Here is an 8,510-nt window from a genome sequence, read left to right on the forward strand (position 1 = left end):
AATACAGAAAATTTAACCAAAAAATTTCAAAAATGTTGGTTATTAATCACAAAATAAAAAATTATGAATTGTGCTTTAATTATGTTGTAAAATATAAATTGGGGCTATTTAAAATTATTTTTTTTATCATTAATATTAACTTAAATTATGAGTTTTTTGTGAAGAAGCCGCAAAGAAGAAGAATCTGGGTGAGGATGGCTGGGTTTCTCTGGCATGACTATATAGTATGGATTGAAGCTGTGAATCACTAAATATGTGATGTGACTATGTGAGACAAATCCTAATTCCTAAAAAGTGTTTATATGTATATATCCAGGACAGGTACACCTTAAACCCGACCATGCTCTCTCCCGAGCAAAATCTACCCCGACTCGTGTCAAGTTATTACTCTCTCCAACTGGGTATGGACGGGTTGGGTGCTCCCGTATTCAGGTACTCCTCCCAGGTCTAACCACGTATTGATGCTCCATTTATTAAGGGTATATTGCTCGCCAATGGATTGCTACACACACAAGGCAAGATTCTAACTCCTAATAATTATTTAAATAATTATTATATATATTTTATTTAATTTTTTTAATAAAATTGTTTATATAATTTTTTGTATTATCCCGTATAGGATATGGAAATAATTATATTATTTACCAATTAAAGCAAGAATAAGAAGAATTATGAAATGGTAAATTTCGAAACAGTTTCGCAGTTAGAAACTACAGAAAATTATATTTGCATGGTTCGCGGTGGTTATGTCAGCCAAAATGAAGCACCATGTGCATTTTCATTTTTGCTCATAGAGGCTACGAAAATGAAGTTAATTATAATTATATATACAGTTTTTGCATTCCAAGCCTGTGAGAAATGAGACAGAATGTAATGTTGCATTTTTGCATGCATTGCATACGAAAACGTGAAAGAAATAAAGGTGAAAACTCAGGTGAAGTCGACTTCACGTGAAGTTGATACCTCAGAACCGTTAGATGAAAATTTAGTCAAATCAGTCAAATCATCTAACGGCCCTCAGATATCAACTTTACGTGAAGTCGACTGCACCTGAGTTTCCACCTGAAATAAATGGGCTCAAATTTTGCACACATTAACTGGTAGCAATACCGATTAGAAAGATTGACCTATAAATATTAGAGAGAACGGGAGTTGGAGTTGGGTTTTTACAAGACTCATTATTAAAACTCATGATTGTCAGTTGGAGTTGGGTTTTTACAAGACTCTGAGACGGACAAGAAATGGGTCCAAAGTGATTCAGATAGTGATAGCGACAACGAGACAAAGTCCGTTCTAGAAACCCAACTTTCTGGAATTTCACAATTACGGTCTATCCTACCACCACTACCTCTCCTTCTTAGTCGTCCGAAAATTACAGTCACTCTTCTTCATTGGAACTTAATACTATATAGGTTGACCCGATGCTTTTTGGTTCTAGGGACCTAAAAACTACAATACAAATGAGAGCATGGAGTTGCGAGTTAGGTATAGATTCTATAATAAAGAGTTTGTGTATCTAGCCATCAAGAACAATAACATTCAAAGCAGCGTAGAGTATTAGGTAATCAAATCTGATCAGGTAAAGTACCTGCAAAAATTATGCAGCATGATGTCAATGGAGCATTCGAATTTCATATTACTAGAACCTTAGATAAGGGGGCTTTCATAAGCATGAGGCACAACATATATGTTTCACAACAAAGATGTCTCAATATCATGCTGACTCGATAGCAACCTTATCTGCAAGGTTATCTTTTCTATGATATAAGGTAATCCTTCGGTTCCGACAAGGGTGTCACAAAGAGCCATGGAGAAAATGTATAAGTTTAAGGTATCGTATATGCAGGTGTGGATGGCAAAACAAAAAGTAATTACTCTAATTTATAGAAATTGGAAAAAGTCATATAACCAATTTCAAAAGTTGCTTAATGTGATAGAGAATTGTTTGTCGAGTACAATGCCTGGTCTCCAATTTGTTTCATATTATCGAAAGGTCATTTCCAAGACTTTGATCTGATACAATTTGATAAAATGCTCTAGACATTTCCTCCTTGCATTTATCCATTCAGGCATTACAAGCATCTTATATATCAATGGCACATATCTGTATAAAAAATATAGAAGGGTTTTACTAATTGCAATTGTACAAAATAAGAACTCAAACATCCTTTCAGTTGCATTTGTGTTGGTTGAGTCCAAGACAACCGAATCTTAGTCATTCTTTTTAAGGAATCAACAGCATGCTACCCCAAAGCAAAGCATTCTTGCAATTTCTGGCAGAGTTGGAGCAATCCACGAGGTAATAGAGATAGAGGGGAGTGGGAGGCTTTCTACTACCACACATCATGCCTATTGTATTCGTCATATGGCATCCAACTTTATGACTAACTTCAAGTACAAAAATGGAAAGCGAACCTTGATCAATGCAGAACCTATCATGTCATATGCCTGACGAGAATGCTCAAAGTGGGCTCTCCATGCATTGTACCAAAGTTAAAGTTCTGTTGGCCACCATTTGTCATCTAGTTTGATCTTTAAACGTAACAAACAGTAAATGTTCACTGGTGGCTCTAGAAAATGTTGTTGTCCCCTAACTATTGCATCACGAGGTTGGCTTGATGGAACTCTACATAGTAGAAGTGCACAATCGCCACTACAACAGTGTAAGAGAGTAAAATAAGAAGAAACTTGAGAAGGTAAAATAAGAAGGAAAAGTCGAATAAAAAAAGAAGAAGAAGAAGATGGTGATGGTGATGAAAAAGAAGAAGAAGTAGCAGAAGATTAGGAGGAGGAAGATAAAGAGTTTTAACTTATGTAAAACTTATCAGTACAAAAACACTAAAAATTCTTAAACAATACACATAAATATCTTAGTTTTACACCGAAATTGGCTGCAAATACACAAAAATGTTTCCTTTAATACTGCATTTTTCTTCTTCTTCTTCTTTCCTTATTTCTTTCTTTCTTTTAGTTTAATGAATATAAGTTCATCATCTTCCAAGTAATTTTGCAGTATTATGTGTTTCTTCTTCTTTTTTGTTTAATTTTTTTTGTTTTTATTCTTGTTAAGAAAGTAAAACAAGAAGAAAAATATGAAGAAAAAAAGAAGAAGATGGTGATGATGATAAAAAAAAAGAAGAAGAGAAGCCACAGAAGATGAGGAGGAGGAAGAGGAAAAGTTTTGAATTATGCAGAACTTATCAGTACAAAAACACCGAAAATTCTTAAATAATACACATAAATATCTTAGTTTAATACCGAAATTAGCTGCAAATACACAAAAATATTTCCTTTAATACTGCATTTTATTCCTTCTTTTTTTTCTTATTTCTTTCTTTTTTTTAGTTGAATGAATGTAAGTTCATCCTCTTTCAAGTAATTTTGTAGCATTATGTGTTTCTTCTTCTTCTTTGTTTGATTTTTTTTATTCTTGTTAAGAGAGTAAAACAAGAAGAAACTTGAGAATGAAAAACAAATAGAAAAAGATGAATAAGAAAAAAAAGAAGATCATGACGATGACGATAAAAAAGAAGAAAAAGAAGCAGCAGAAGATGAGAATGAGGGAGAAGAATAGTTTTGAATTTTGCAGAACTTATCAGTATACATACACCAAAAATTCTTAAATAATACACATAAATATCTTAGTTTTACACCGAAATTTACTGCAAATACACAAAAATATTTTCTTTAATGCAGAACTCCTACATTACATTCAATTCAAACCATCAACGGTGAACAACAATTTTCACAACAAAAACATTATTTACCTACAGAATTATAAACTACTAACGAAAACATTAAACTAGAATCGAACCACACCTCAGCCACTTGATTGGATTCAAAACAATAATCCACTTCACTCTGGTTTAATTGATAATCTGAACTTGAATCGTTCATTATCTTCAACAACGAGATAACTGTTCAAAACTGATTTCAGAGCTTGATTTAAAAAACGCAGAAAAAATTGCGAAAAACAAAAAAAAGAGAATGCAGAGACCAAACGAAGAGAAACACAGAGAACGCAAAGATAAAAAAGAACGTAGATAAAAAATGTTGAGAAAATTTAAAAACGGAAACGAAATCCTTTCAAAAAAAGTAGTTATATATTCATGCGTTGATTGAAAAGTTGGTTAGATAGTAGCGTGTGAGATGAATTAAGTTAAAGAGACTTGTATGGACTTGTATCGAAAAATAACTTGTACGTGGAGAATATTTATTTCGATAATTAGTTATTTATTAGAAAAATATATTTTCATTTCAACGAGTTAAGTTATTAAAAGTAGTTTTGAAAATGTTGTAAAATAAATAAAAGATATACTAAATATAAAATAAAGATGTGTAAATAGAAGACTCTAGTATTAACATAATTAGTTCAATAAAAATTATTCATATATTTATACGTAGTAACAAAAGAAAGAGAAAGAGAAACTATTAGTAGATAATAAAGAGAGAGAAGGGTGTTTTTATTGATTGTGTGTTACTGTCAGAGTCTTAAGCCTCTATTTATATACGTTCATGATGTAGCTTTTTCAAATTCCTATTAAATGTACTCTCCCTTAGAATACTGAACCGCCCATCATAAATGGGCATCCACGTAACTAATCTTATCACAACACTCCCCCTTGAATGTCTATTTAGGATTATACCTCGTTAAAACCTTACTAAAGAAAACCCAATAGGAAAAACTTTAGTGAAGGAAAAAGAGTATAAAATCCTTGGTGATGGAGACTGCCTCATTAAAAACCTTGTCAAGAAAAATCCAATGGGAAAAAAAACTGACCAAGAAAAAAGAGTACAGTCTCCCCCTCTTGTCGACATCATTTGATGTCTCGAAATCAGTGCATCCCAATCTCATGTACCAATCTTACAAAGGAGGATTTTGGGAGTGACTTTGTAAATAAATCTGCCAGATTGTCACTTGAGCGGATCTGTTGGACATCAATTGTCCCTTGATTTTGAAGATCATGAGTGAAGAAGAATTTGGGAGAAATATACTTTGTTCTATCACCTTTGATATATCCGCCTTTAAGTTGAGCAATACATGATGTATTATCTTCAAATAGGACAGTTGGAGCTATCTTCTGATCAATCAGTCTACATGATGACAGAATATATTGGATCAAACTCCTCAGCCAAAAATACTCTCGACTAGCTTCATGTATCGCTAGTATTTCAGCATGATTAGAGGATATTGCTGCAATCGTCTGTTTTGTGGACCTCCATGATATAGCTGTACCACCATATGTGAACAGCTATCCTGTTTGAGATCTCCCTTTATGTGGATCATACAAGTATCTAGTATCTGCATGACCAACTAATTGTGACTTGGATTCATATGGATAAATCAATCCCATATCAACCGTTCCATGAAGATATCGAAAGATTTGTTTGATTCCATTCCAATGTCTTTTGGTTGGAGAGGAACTGTATCTTGCTAGTAAATTCACAGCAAATGATATATCGAGTCTTGTATTATTTGCAAGATACATTAGTGCTCCAATGGCACTAAGATATGGTACTTCAGGACCAAGGATATCTTCATTTTCTTCCTTAGAACGGAATTGATCTTTTTCCACATCCAAAGACCTTACGATCATTGGGGTACTTAATGGATGTGACTTATCCATATAAAATCTCTTCAAGATCTTTTCTGTGTACATTGTTTGATGAATAAAGATCTCATTTTTTGTATGTTCGATCTGCAGGCTGAGACAAAGTTTAGTCTTTCCAAGATCTTTATTCTCAAACTCTTCTTTTAGAGTTTTTTATAATTCTTGGAATCTCTTCAAGAATTCTAATGATATTTAAATCATCAACGTACACAGCAATTATAATGAACCCAAATGCAGATTTCTTTATGAAAATACATGGACAGATATCATCATTCTTAAATCCATTTTTGGCTAGATACTCCGTAAGACGATTATACCACATTTGTCCAGATTGCTTTAAACCATATAAAGATCTTTGCAATTTGACTGAATATACCCCTTGCGAATATTCATTGGATGGTTTAGATATCATTAGTCCTTCAAGGACTTTCATATAGATATTACGATCTAATAAGCCGTATAAATAGGTTGTTACCACATCTATTAAAATGCAGTTGTAGTTTATAATATGCGGATAAACTGACCAAATAACGCAATGTTATCGCATCCACTATAGGGGAATATATTTTTTCATAATCTATACCAGGCCTTTGTGAAAAATCTTGTGCTACAAGTCAAGCTTTGTAGCGTACAACTTCATTTTTCTTATTTCGTTTTCTCACAAATATCCATCAGTATCCAACAGGTTTTACATCTTTTGGTGTACAGACTATAGGTCCAAAAACTTCACGTTTTGCAAGTGAGTCTAGCTCAGCCTTCATGGCTTCTTCCCATTTTGGCCAATCATTTCTTTGTCGACATTCTTCGACTGATCTTGGCTCAAGATCCTTACTTTCATACATGATATTTAATGCCACATTATATGCAAATATTTCATTGACAATTGTCTTATTTCGGTCTTATTTCTCTCCTGTAAAGACATAATTTATCGAGATCTCGTCATTTTCACAATTTTCAGGTACCTGAACGTCTTCTGGCGTTAAAACTATATCAGAATTTTGGACAACTGCATGTATCTTTACTATGTCTTTTTAACAGGAATAATATTTACCTCTTTTCTTTTTCGAGAATTTTTGTCTTTGGAACCGACAGGCCTGCCACACTTCTGGCGTGAATTTGTTTCAGTGGCAATTTGTCCGACTGGGACATCAATTCGAATTGGGGCATTTTTCGCTGGTATATAAGATTTGGTTATCCTCTTTGTATCAGAAAATGCATCAGGTAATTCATTTGCTATTCTTTGCAAATGTATAATCTTTTGAACTTCTAGTTCACATTGCCCTGATTGAGGATCCAAATGCATCAAGGATGATGTATTCTAATTAAGTTCCTTTTCAGGAAGCTTATTCTCTCCCCCTAATGTTAGAAATTTTGATTCATCAAAATGACAATCCGCAAATCGGACTTTAAATACATTCCCAGTTTGTATCTCAAGATACCTTACTATAGAGGGAGAATTATATCCAACATATATCCCCAATTTTCTTTGGGATCCCATTTTGGTGCGATTAGGTGGTGCAAAGGAAACATATATCGCACACTCGAATATTCTTAAATGAGAAACATTTGGCTACTGGCCAAAAGCTAATTGCATAGGAGAGAATTGATGGTAACTCGTTGGCCTCAAACGAATAAGTGTTGTGGCATGTAAAATAGCATGCCCCCAAACCGAAGTTGGAAGATTTTCTCTTATAAGTCAGGGTCTAACAATTAATTGGAGGCATTTAATAAGTGATTCTGCTAACCCATTTTGTGTGTGAACATGAGCTACTGGATGTTCAACACTTATTCCATTAGCCGTACAATAAGCATAAAATACTTGGGAAGTAAATTTACCAGCATTACCAAGACGAATTGCTTTGATTGGATTTTCTGGAAAATGTGTTTTTAATCGAATAATTTGAGCCAGTAATCTCGCAAATGCCAGGTTGCGAGAAGACAATAAGCATACATGTGACCATTTCAAAGATGCGTCTATTAAGACCATAAAATATCTAAAAGATCCATACGGTGGATGAATAGGTCCACATATATCACTTTGAATCCTTTCTAGGAATTTAGGGGACTCAAATCTAATCTTTACTGGTGATGGCCTTAAAATTAACTTTCCCTGAGAACATGCAGCACAACAAAATTCACTAGATGTAAGAATCTTATGGTTCTTTAGTGAATGTCCATGGGAGTTTTCAATAATTCTCCACATCATGGTTGTTCTCGAATGACCCAATCGGTCGTGCCAAGTTATGAATTCATTTGGGCTTGTAAACTTCTGGTTTACAATGATGTGTGATTCAATTACACTAATTTTGGTATAATATAACCCAGATGAAAGTGAGAGTAACTTTTCTAGTATAACCTTCTTATTTGAATCATGAGTTGTGATACATAAGTACTCATGATTTTTCTCATTCATAGTCTCAATATGATATCCATTTTGGCGAATATCTTTGAAACTCAACAAGTTCCTTAGGGACTTGGTAGATAATAGTGCATTATTTATTATGAATTTTGTTCCTCCAGGAAACAAAATTATAGCTCTTCCGGAGCCTTCTATCACATTGCCTGAGCCAATAATAGTATTCATATATTCTTCTTTTGGCACAAGATGGGTAAAATATATATTACTTTTGAGAATGGTGTGCGAACTTGAACTATCCGCAAGGCATACATCTTCATTATATATCCTTGCCATTTTCTTCAAAGATAAATAATAACAAAATGAGTAGTAATACATGCACAGTCAAATTGAATTCTTAATTGAAATTATTTTTCTAAAAAACACTGTACATAATGTCATATACTAAAATTTAATTATTATTATTATTATTATTATTATTATTATTATTATTATTATTATTATTATTATTATTATTATTATTATTATTATTATTATTATTA

This window comes from Arachis ipaensis, chromosome B09, assembly GCF_000816755.2.
Source record: "Arachis ipaensis cultivar K30076 chromosome B09, Araip1.1, whole genome shotgun sequence".
NCBI classification, from domain to species: domain Eukaryota; kingdom Viridiplantae; phylum Streptophyta; class Magnoliopsida; order Fabales; family Fabaceae; genus Arachis; species Arachis ipaensis.